General features: G+C 54.0%; 1 protein-coding gene across 4 annotated transcripts in view; it reads left to right on the top strand.

Moving 5' to 3' along the window:
* The first annotated feature begins 221 nt into the window (after nt 1–221).
* The window catches only part of CTNNBIP1 (catenin beta interacting protein 1), a 56,567-nt gene continuing 45,020 nt past the window's right edge, over nt 222–11,768 (top strand). For 3 of the 4 annotated variants that reach the window (XM_084958471.1, XM_084958473.1, XM_084958470.1), the window contains exon 1: nt 237–425. The gene's annotated coding sequence lies outside the window, so the exon portion shown is untranslated. 4 annotated transcript variants of the gene reach the window in all.

Here is an 11,768-nt window from a genome sequence, read left to right as displayed (position 1 = left end):
CCTCAGATGGAAGCTCCGCCCTGCTAGCCGATTTAACCAACGAGCGCACAGGGCACGCCCACATCTAGCCACGCCCCTGGGTCCGGCCCCCCGCCGCCCTCCACCTCCCGGGCGTTGCTGTGGCCGCGCCTCCGCCGCCCGCGCGGAGCCAGATGCCGCCCCCTCCGCCGGTCCCTCCCTCGGCCGCCTGGCGCCTCCCTCCCTCCCCGCCGCGGTGACTCACGGAGCGGGAGGCGGAGGCTGAGGCGGCCGCTCCCGCTGCTGCTGCTGCTGCTGCTGCTGCTGCTGCTGCTGTGCTGCTGGTGCTGCTGCTGCTCTGCCGCTGCCGCCGCGGCTGCTCGGGCTGTGAGCGCCCAGGAACAGGCCGCCGCGCGCCGCTCTCGGACCCGCAGCCCCCGCCCGCCCTGCCGGGTCGGGCGGCCCAGGTAAGCTCCGAGGCCCGCTCGCACCCGGAGCACCCGGGCCCGCGCCGCGCCGGGGCTCGGGGGGAGCTGCCGGCCCTTTGTCTCCCGGGGAGGGGCCGCGGAGGGCGCCCCCAACCCTGCTCTGACCCACTGGTCGGGCCCCCGGTACTGCGCCCTGGTCTGGGCCTGGCCTCCTGCCCTGCCTGGACGCCGCTTCCTCCTCCAGATCGCCGTCCCTACCCCCGACCCTGGGGCAGAACGCCATCCAGCCGTCCTCACCCCCGCTCGGGGGTCGCCTCCACAGGTGTCCGAGCCATCCACTCTGTTGCTCACCCCACTGCATCGGCGCGGTTGTCATGTCTAACAGCACTCCGGGTCCCCTACCCTCTTGTCTCTTCCCCCTCACCTGCGCCCCGCTCGCAGCATCCTGACCCTCCGTATAGAGGCCCCCATATTTCCCCAAACTAAGTGCTGCCAAGGTCTGGCCATTGGGCCGCCCTTCCTCTCTCTGGTCTGGGATTGAACTGCCGTCTCCATCCCACCTCTCCTAGTGGGTGTTCCTGGAAGGTACGCATCTCGGCACATGTCTCACCGGTATGGCCGGCGTGTATATGAGAGCCTGCAAAACTACCCACCCAGAGCCCCAAATTGCACTTCTAGCCTCCTTTTCATCACCCCCACCCCAGCCACCTTCTTCTTCCTTGAACCTGGACACATAGGTCTGGATGCCCCACCTCTGTGGGGCCCCACATGCCTTCCTCTCCCTTGCGTGCTGAACTTGTCTGAGCAGTACCTGCTTTCAGGGTAGCCCCTGGGAAGGCCCAGGAGGCCTGTGTTGGCAGCAAATCAAGAGTTTTGTGAACAGTGAGATGTGTGGCTTGCAGCACCTCCTGTCCGAGGGTCTAAGTGTGCTCTCACTGTTAATTGTTTTGTCTCCTGTCACTCATCAAACCCAGGGAAGTGTGCCCGGCCGACTGCTGGGTAAATAGAGGCACAGGATGTATGGGTAAAGGACCTGGAGACAGGTCAGCGTTTGCTCCCTAGTGTCTTGGCTCTTCGTTCCCTGCTGTGACTCCTGGGCTCTAGTTCCTGGCTTTAGACTCTTTTTTTTTTTTTTTTTTTTTTTTTTTTGTCTTTTTTGCTATTTCTTGGGCCACTGCCACGACATATGGAGGTTCCCAGGCTAGGAGTCCAATCGGAGCTGTAGCCACCGGCCTATGCCAGGGCCACAGCAACGCGGGATCCGAGCTGCATCTGCAACCCACACCACAGCTCACAGCAATGCCGGACCATTAACCCACTGAGCAAGGGCAGGGACCGAACCCACAACCTCTTGGTTCCTAGTCGGATTCGTTAACCACTGCGCCACGACGGGAACTCCTGGCTTTAGACTCGTAAGTGATTACTGATCTCTTGAGCTGTTAAAGTGTCTAGAGATATCTCTTGAGCTGTTAAAGTGTCTAGAGATATCAGGTTCCTCTGATTTAAAGCAGGACCTTGTGGAGTTCCCTGGTGGTCTAGGGGTTAGGACTTGGTGCTTTCACTGCTGTGGCCTGGGCTCCATCCCTGCTCTGGGAACTAAGATGCCACATCAAGCTGCTGTAGCTACGGCAAAAATAAATAAAAATAAATAAATAAAGCAGGACTTTGAATTATAAATAAAGGCACCAGCTGTTAAATGCCAACGTGTCATTCATGGTTTCCTGGTGGAGTGAGTGGTCCTTGTAAATACAAGTCGCAGAGACTCACCCATTCAATAATGAGTGCTTACTCCGAGGCGAGGCAGGCAGCTTCGTAGCACTGGGGCCGGTGAAGACACAGGCCCAGCCCTCCTGCAGCTGACATTCTAAAGAGGAGGGAGGTCCCTGGTGGCCTAGCAGTTGGGCATCCAGTGTGGTCACTGCTGTGGCGCAGGTTCGATCCCTGGCCCAGGAACATGCCTTGGGTGGGGCCAAAACCCCCCAAACCAAACCAAACAAAAAATAAAGAGAAGGGAGTAAACAAATAATCAGACAAAATACTTCTCATAGTAGTCAGTGCTATGAAGATGGGAAGAGCCAGGTCAGGTTTTCTGAGTGCAGTTAAAACCAGCAGAGAGGTGGTAAGCTCTCAGTTTGCACAGATCACCTCTGGCTGCGGTGTGGAGATGGGTGCATGAGGAGCAGGGGCAGAACCAGGGTTCCTAGTTGGAGGGCAGACTCTTGCAACTGCCGGGCAAGACATGGTGGTGGCTTGGCCCAGGCTTGTAGCCGCGGAAGTGAAGACATGGAACCCGTCTGCTCCCCCGGGGGGAGTCTGAGAGCTGGAAAGCAAGACATCAGTGAGCACCAACTGACATCTGGATGTCCTATCCAGCGGAGAATTCTAGACCTGACCACCCTCGGGTTTAGCTGAGCACACCCTACCCAGCACTTGCTGTGAGCTAGGTACTGTGCCGGACCCTGGGGACACTGATGTGAACAGGGTGTATGGGGAGCTGGCGCCACGTTCTCACAAGGTGCTCCTGGAAAAGTCATCCCCTCCTCCAGGGAAGAGGGTTTGTGGGCTTCAAAACCAGTTAGAGGTGGAGGAGGGCAGAACACACTGGCCTTCATTCCCACCTCCGGCCCCATTACTGAAATGAGAACATCATTGCCCTGCTTCTGCTGTGAATATGTTGCCCAGAGATGTTGGGACAGGAGTTCCTGTTATGGCTCACCGGGTTAAGAAAGTGACTAGTACCCACGAGGATGCAAGTTTCATCCTTGGCCTCCCTCCGTGGGTTCAGGATCCAGCATTGCTGCAAGTTGTGGTGAAGGTTGTAGACGTGGCTGGAATCCCACATGGCTGCGGCTGTGGCGCAGGCCCGCAGCTGTAGCTCCACTTCCATCCCTGGCCTGGGAACGTCCGTATGCCACAGGTGTGGCCCTAAAAAGAAAAAAAAAAAAAAAAGAAATTGGGACGGTTCTCATGGTGAGTGGGAGAACAGCTCTGTGGTCATGGACTTGAGCCGTTAATCAGAATAAAACCATCCCTGTGCCTCTCCAAATCTGTGCTGTCAGGACACGTCGGCCCTGGAGGACCTCGGGGTGAGGTGCGTCAGCCCCCTCTCACGGTTGGGCACGTGTGGTTGCTAGAGACTGAGTCATTCTTTTGAAATCCCGTGGGAGCTTGTACATTTTCTTATGGCGTCCGTCACTTTCCACCTCCCCCTCAGCTTTGTGCATCTGCGTGACCCTGAGCTTCCTGAGGCCAGGCCTCTATCAGATGCAGCTTCCCACCCCTTGCATCCTGCACAAAAAGCAGATTTATCAAGATAGCAGTTGACCTGCTTGGGTGTCTCACCCCAGCTAAAACTAGGGCCCAGGAACCCTGGCCCAATCATGTCTTTTCATCAGATTCGTCCTCATCCAGCACACAACACAGGGGTCAGCCCAGCAGTCCCGTGTCACTGGGCTCGCAGAATGGGGCAGCCTTTCCTTCATGGATCTGTTCTCTCTCTGGCCCGTTCTCTCTCTGGCCCTGCCTGCGAGGAATAGCTTCTGCGGGTGCTGACCAAGTAGTTATTTGGCACTCAAAAAATATGAAGTGTAGCTTTTTTTTTTTTTTTTTTTTTTGGCAGTGCCCAAGGCATGTGGAGGTTCCTGGGCCAGGGATCAAACCTGCGCCACAGCAGTAGTGAAAGCTCCAGCAATGACAGTGCCAGATCCCTAACCCACTGAGCTACCAGGGAACTCTTGAACTGTAGCTCTTAATCAGAGCATGGACTTCCTACCAAGACTGTCTGGGTTTGCATAGATGGTTCTGCCCTCATGAGCTGCGTGACCTTCAGCAAGTAACTTAACCTCTCTCTGCCTGTTTCCCCATCTATAAAATATTAATACTTACATCATTGGAGTTGTTGGGAGGATTAAATTAAGTAATAGCCATTAGATGCTTGGAACAGCACTGAGCCCCTTGCTGCGGGCTTGGTTGAAGTTGTAGCTATTTTTTCACGCTGATTTATTTATCTGCATCTTCCCTCCCATTAGAATTTAAGCTCTTTTAGAGCACAGATGTCTTTTTAAAAATTTTATCTTTTTGGTCTACAGCTAACCTTTGTAGGCACTCAATAAATATTTGTTAAATTGAATGGCTTATTGAGGACCTACTCTGTGCCAGGCACTGTCGTGGGTGCTGGGATATAGCTGAGAACAAGATCATCCAGACGCGTGATCTAATGAGGTTTATATTCTAGTGGGAGAGGCAGACAGTGAACAGATACGCAAGTGAGCGAAACGACATCTGATGGTGAGAAGAGGTGGCGAGAGTAAGTGGGGCAGTGAGATGGAGAGCGCCTGGGAGGAGGGTCCGGGGCAGACCTTTAGCGAGCACCGAGCAAGGGGGTTGGAATGGAGACTGGGATGCTGGGCAGAGAGGACAGCGGGGGCAACAAGCCCTTTAGGGCTGGAGCATGGTGGGTGAGGCGTTGGCAAGAGCTGGATCTGGGGCCACAGTGAGGAGTTTGGGTTTAATTCTCAACAGTGGGAAGTCACTGCCTGGGAACTTTTCCTGGGGGAGGGGGCCATCCTAGGAGAAAGAGCAGTGAGAGGGCTCCCTGTGTCCTGGGAAGGCTTTTGGAGGCCAGCAGGGTTGCGTTTACCCTATCTCTGGCCTAGGTACCCAGCAGGTGTGGAAACAATTGGCTAGGTTAACAGAGGTCCAGGTGTGTGTGTCTGTGTCCTGCGGGTTCCATCAAGCCCCCCCCCCCGCCCCCACACCCCCGCCCCCCCCAAGTGTGTAGGTCATGGGCCAGTGTGTCTTGAATGGAATAAAGGAGCATTGCCAGCCCTTAGCATCTTGCCCTGTACAGTGGTGTCACCTGTGTGCTCTGCTTCTCTCTGCATAAAGTAAATCTTCCTATCATGGGAGTGACCCTGGCATAACCTTGGGATTTTGCTATTCTTCTTATGTGCATCAAGGACCAGCACCCCACCCCCCCACCCCAGGTGTATGTCTCGGGGTCTTTGTTGGAGGGGTATCAAGATTGACCGGGCAGCTGGCCCCCACCCCCATCCCCGATTCTCTCCCAGCCCCCTGCTGAGTATTACCTGGGCCACATGGTCACCTCTGAACACCTCCTGTCTGATTATTTGATCTGCACTCCTGTACATCACTTGATCTAGGCCCAGTGGTACCTAGAAAGCGCTGGCTGTCTCAGTCTGGGCTGAGCAGAGTTGGGAAGCTCAGCAGAGCCCCGAGCGTTTCAGACGCAGGAGTTCAGCTCACCAGGAATCCACAGTCAGCCCCTTGAGACTAGGCAAAGTTGGCCAGCCTTTCAGCTTCTCACTCAGCATTCCCTTGTCTGTCAGTGCCCATGATGCCACCTGCTCTGCTGACCTTGAGAGGCCAAGGCCAGTCAGTGTGAATCAAATAGGATTTTTGTCTTTCAGGTCACTCTCGGGGTCCTGGCGCATGTCAGTGGCAGAATTTGAAATGCCTGTGAGTCATACATCATCTGTAGCCTTTTTTTTTTTTTTGGCTGTACCTGCGGCACACAGCACTTCCAGGGCCAGGGATGGAACCCAAGCCACAGCAGTGACAAGGCCAGATCCTTAATTGCTAGGCCACTAGGGAACTTCCCATCTGTAGCCTTGTAAAAACTAAACCCGGAGTGGGTGCAACCTTTTTTTCGTGTAGCTGTTTTTTTTTTTTTTTTTTTTTTTTTTTTTTTTTTTTTAATTACGAGAGTGCTAATGTACTCATTTGGAAAATGAGAAAATGACTGAGAATGACATTTCATGTACATTTTCTCACTTAATCGTCCTGGTAGTTTCTGAGATAAGTAGCATTCTTACTGTTTTCCATATTCAGAAGCAGAGGCCTGGGATGGTTCAGGAACTTGTTTGAGGTCAGGCTGGTTGGGAACAGAGATAAGATTCAAACCCAGGCAGTGTGGCTCCTGTGTGCCAGCTCTGGGCACCTTAGTAGATGCTGCTTTTTTAGGAGAAACAGTAGCAAAGGAAAAAACATCTCCCTCAAGCCCAGCGTGCATGACATTGTGATGGTGGCTGGCCAGAGCTGGCTCACTGGCTGCTGCAGAGATTTTGAATTCTGTACCTTTTCCCCGTCTCATCTGACCTTGGGCAGGCGAATCAACTCCCCTTTGCCTTACTTTCCCCAATTGGAAATGGGGGTAATGATACTTGGGCTTCGTGGCTCCCAGGGGCATTGCGATGTTTGAGCCAAAGTGCTTTTGAACTTGGTTTATAAAAGGGCACCAAACCCCCACTGCCGTTATCCTCAGTTATTACAGACCTATTATTCCCTGATGCGCTACAAAGCCTTGTTCAAGGGGAAGACACAGTCCCCAGAGGGAAAGGTGTCCTTCCGTGGGGGGCATAGCTGGCCCCAAACATCATTTTCCTCCTTCTGAGCATCCTTGAGGCTTGAGGGTCATTAACGTTTCTCCATTTTTCATGTTGCTGTTGTGCTCTAGAAGCTTCTGTGAGCAGGCATGTAAACGGCATCATAACAGGTTGGAGGGGAAAAAAATAACAGGTTGGAGGACCACTGAGAGCAGGGCAGAGGAGGGGTCGTGGGGCTTGGTGTCCGATCCTGGCTGTGATGTCTTTGCAACATAAACCAGGAACAGAGAGATACTAAGAAGTGATGGCTCTCTTCTCTTCGTCCTTCCTTCTAATGGTTCCTCGATCCAGTTAATAAATATTTACTGAGTGTTTATTACCATCTGGGCCCCATGGTAGGTACTGGGAATACTGTGGTAAGCAGGGTAAACATAGTTCTTCCTCAGGAGTTCCCTGGTGGCTCCGTGGGTTAAGGATCCAGCATTGCCACCGCAGCAGCTCAGGGTACTACTATGGTGTAGGTTGGATCCCTGGTCCAGGAATGTCTGCATGCCTTAGGCACAGCCAAAAAAAGTTCTTCCCCATACCAAACTTACAGTCTAGGGCCAAGAGGCTTATCATCCGGTTGGAGTGGTGTGAATACAGAAAGAACATGTTGGAGAGTGTTTTGAACTCTTGGGGGAGAGTCAGGATATAATTTCCAGATGCACACATTGGCCCCTGGGGTACCTGCCCTGGGTGGGCGTTAAGGTGGCGGCTGTGTTTGGTGTCTCAGAAGAGCAAGGCAAGAATTAGTAGACTAGAGCCCTTGTGTATCCCCTTAACAGCAGCCGCACTCGGTGTGGGCACCTGCAGAAGCAGTTAGCACCTTGGCAGTCGTGGTTAGTCCAAACTACAGTTCCACTTAAAGCCTTGTTCCTTTGTCACTTGAGTTCAAGTCTGGGAGGAATGGTCATGGCGGCGAGCTCTTTCCAAAGTTGTTTTTTGTTTGGGTCTGCACCTGCAGCATATGGAGGTTCCCAGGCTAAGGGTCAGATCGGAGCTTTAGCCGCTGGCCACAGCAACGTGGGATCCAAGCCGTGTTGGGGAACTACACCACAGCTCACGGCAACACCAGATCCTTAACCCACTGAGCAAGGCTGGGGATCGAACTTGCGTCCTCATGGATACCAGGCAGATTCTTTTCCTCTGAGCCATGATGGGAACTCCCCCAAAGTTTTTTGAAGCTGTGCCATCAGTCTGGTGCCTTTCGTATGAAATGACCCTCAGACCTTGTCTCTCCAGAATTATCTCCCTGCCTGGCAGGTTCCCTCTCCCAGCTTTGGAAAGCAGGCCTCTGGTGGCAGGAGGGCTGTGCTGTGTCCATGCTTTCTGGCATGATGCCAGGGACACCTGTGACTCTAAGCCCCATTTGGGGTCAGTATATGCAGCCTGGAGAGGAGGGATGTTCTTTCTTCCCCAGATCTGCCAGCTCCAGGCCTCCAGATCCCTTCAAAGAATACCGCCAGGGAGCTCCCGCTGTGGCACAACTGGATTGGCAGCGTCTTGGGAGTGCTGGGATGGGGCTTTGATCCCCGGCCAGGCACAGTGGGTTAAGGACCTGGCATTGCCACAGATGCACTTGGGTCGAGACTGTACCTCAGATGTAATTCCTGGCCTGGGAGCTCCATGTGCTGTGGGGCAGCCAGACATTTGGGAAAAAAAAAAAAAAAATCACTATCGGGGAGGCCCAGCAGTTCCCGCAAAAGCACACAGCCCTCTTCCGTTTTCCCTCCAGACGGGGCTGGGCTGGAATGGGCACAGGCCTGGCAGCAGCGCCTGCCCTTGTCAAGTGACAGGACGGTGCTGTGCTCCAGGGCAATGCCACTTTCAGCAGCCCTTGCCTTCCTGGGGCTCCTCACTGGCCCTTCGGTCTGGAGGGCCTCAGAATCACCCAGCCTCTATCAGGAGGAGATGGCCAGCCAGGCGAGAAGACCAGGTCACTCGGTGCCCCTGGCCTTCCTCAAGTGCGGTGGGGGCCCAGGGTGACGCCGGTTCCGCTGGGAGAACGTGACCCACTTCCAGCTGGCTCCCACGTGGGTTGCGGGTGGGAGGCTTTTGGAGACCAATTCCGACGAAGGTTTTTTCAGGCCTGAGTATCTCCTGAGCATCCAGCCCACACGCTTCCTGCTGCTGGAATCCTGCAGGGCCGTGTCCCTGAACTGAGGATCAGGCCTCCCCACAGATGAAGTTAGCGCCTTGCCCTCTGCGTCCCGGCTTCCGCAGGCGGGGCTGCCTTCAGGGTCAGACACCTTTCGCAGCGTGGGCCCCGCCCTTGTTCTTCCTGCTGAATCACCTGCAAAGCAGAGGCCCATTTTCCAAGGACAGGGGTTAGCTTGGACCTCCCTGCCCAGAGGCCTCAGAGCCTCCTGCCCCAGGCAGCCCTGGCTTCCAAGAGGTCCTTCCTGACCCTCCTTCTCACAGGATGTTCTGCTGCCTCAGGGATGGGATCTAAGATGTGCTCTGAACCCTCTAAGTTTCTTCCATTCTCTCCAGGTAGAGGGCCTTTGAATGACTTTCATTTAGGGTCGCACTCACAGCATATGGAGGTTCTCAGGCTGGAGGTCGAATCGGAGCTGCAGCTGCCAGCCTACACCAGAGCCACAGCAACGCAGGATCTGAGATGCGTCTGCGACCTACACCACAGCTCACGGCAACGCTGGATCCTTAACCTGCTGAGCGAGGCCAGGGATCGAACCTGCAACCTCATGGTACAAGTCGGATTCATTTCCGCTGAGCCACCAGGGGATCTCCTAGACAGTGTTTTTTTTTGTTTGTTTGTTTGTTTTTTGTCTTTTTGCTATTTCTTAGGCCGCTCCCACGGCATATGGATGTTCCCAGGCTAGGGATCTAATCGGAGCCGTAGCCACCGGCCTACGCCAGAGCCACGGCAACACGGGATCCGAGCCACGTCTGCAACCTACACCACAGCTCACGGCAACGCCGGATCCTTAACCCACTGAGCAAGGCCAGGGATCGAACCCGCAACCTCATGGTTCCTAGTCGGATTCGTTAACCACTGCGCCACGATGGGAACTCCATAGACAGTGTTTTAAATACATGACGCTGTGAGTGCTGCAAAGATGATTCGGAGGCGTTCCTGTTGTGGCACAGCACAGCAGAAATGAATCCGACTAGTATCCATGAGGAGACGGGTTCAATCCCTGGCCTCCCTCAGTGGGTCAAGGATCTGGCATTGCCGTAAGCTGTGGTGTTGGTCACAGTCGAGGCTCAGATCCCTAATTGGTGGCTGTGGTGTAGGCTGGCAGCTGTAGCTCCAATTCGAGCCCTAGCCTGGGAACTTCCATGTGCCGCAGGTGCAGCCCTTTAAAGCAAAAAGCAAAATAAATAAATTAATCAATTAAAATAAAAGATGATTTGGAGATTTCAAATGGTGAGGTGATCCTCTGAGCCCCTGGATGATCCCGTTTTACTAACAAAGGATGGAGCAGTTAGAGTTCCCTGGTGGCTCAGTGGGTTAAGAATCTGACATTGTCACTGCTGTGGCCCCGGTTGCTGCTGTGGTGCAGGCTCTGTCTCTGGCACCTGCGGGGGCTTGGGGGGTGAAGGACAGAGCAGAAGGGGTGGTAGAGAAACCGCCATGGTCAGGTCCCCTGGGCTGTGATCGCAGTCCTGGGTGAGGGCCATTCCTGACCACCTGCTCCACGGCCGATCTCTGGCATTGCAGGAAGACGGGGTGCTGGTGATTTTTAGAACATGGTGGGACTTACAGGCTGGTGAGCTGGTCTGGGTATATCCCTCCAGGGCCCTGGCTCTGCTTTCCTGACCGACAGCCTGTGGAGCTTATTTTATGGGTCATAGTGGAACAGAGATGGCCAGCACAGTGCAGAGTCTTCCCTCCTCTGGGGGACGCTGCTGCTGCCACCACCTGTGAGGTGGCCTATGCCCATCAGTTCACATCTTCTCAAGGTGCTGTCTGTCCACCCTCACCTCCTGTCTCCCAGGAAGAGAAGAGCTCTCGTAGGCCTGTGAGCAATGGTGGCAGAGCTTGGCATGGCACTGGACTGGCTGGACCACCCAGAGGAAAATCTTCCTTTCATTCTCTTCCTCTGGCCCCATTTCACTTCCTTAAAAAAAAAAAAAAAAAAAAAAATTCCGTTTGTGAGTTCCCTGCTGGCTCAGGGGGTGAAGGATCTGGTATTGTCACTGCTGTGGCTCAGGTCGCTGCCGAGGCGTGGGTTTCATTTCTGGCCTGGGAACTTCATTCCATTCCACCACCACCATCATCTTCTTGAGCACTTCCTGTGTGCTGGGTATCGTTAAAAGTGCTTTGCTTCTGTTAACGCAGTTACCCCTCACCCCGACCCACGAACTAAGTATTGGTTTTGTCCACAGGTTGCAGATGAGTAAACCGAGGCGCGGAGAGGTCAAGTTACTGTCTAAGGTCGTTTAGAACTACATCGTTCATTTAATGGTTCTGTGGCATGCTGTGTGTGTGTGTGTGTGCGCGCGCGCCTTTTCTCTTTTTAGGGCTGCACCCGAGGCATATGGAGGTTCCCAGGCTGGGGGTCCAAACGGAGCTGTAGCCACTGGCCAACGCCACAGCCACAGCAACGTGGGATCTGAGCCACGTCTGCGACCTACCCCACAGCTCAAGGCAATGCCAGATCCTTAACCCCCTGAGCGAGGCCAGGGATCAAACCCACAACCTCATGGTTCCTCGTCAGATTCGTTCCTGCTGCACCATGACAGGAGCTCCTCCGAAGCATGCTTTTGATTGGTTATATTTAATTTTTTTTTTTAAACCAGTCCCCTGTTGCTGAGCATTTAAATTTTCTGTCTTTTATTACTATTAACGAGAAATATTCTACATATATCTTTGGGCATTTGTGTAAGTATATCTATAGGATAAATTCCTACAGTTTAAATTGCTAGAGCAGGAGTTCCCGTCATGGCGCAGTGGTTAACGAATCCGACTAGGAACCATGAGGTTGCGGGTTCGGTCCCTGCCCTTGCTCAGTGGGTTAACGATCCGGCA

This window comes from Sus scrofa, chromosome 6 (assembly GCF_054392235.1).
Source record: "Sus scrofa isolate SSC_HxYL_T2T_F1_AM1 chromosome 6, Sscrofa_HxYL_maternal_Yorkshire_Landrace_v2.0, whole genome shotgun sequence".
NCBI lineage: Eukaryota > Metazoa > Chordata > Mammalia > Artiodactyla > Suidae > Sus > Sus scrofa.
The sequence above is the reverse complement of the archived record's forward strand: the minus strand, read 5'-3'. Positions and strand labels throughout refer to the sequence as shown.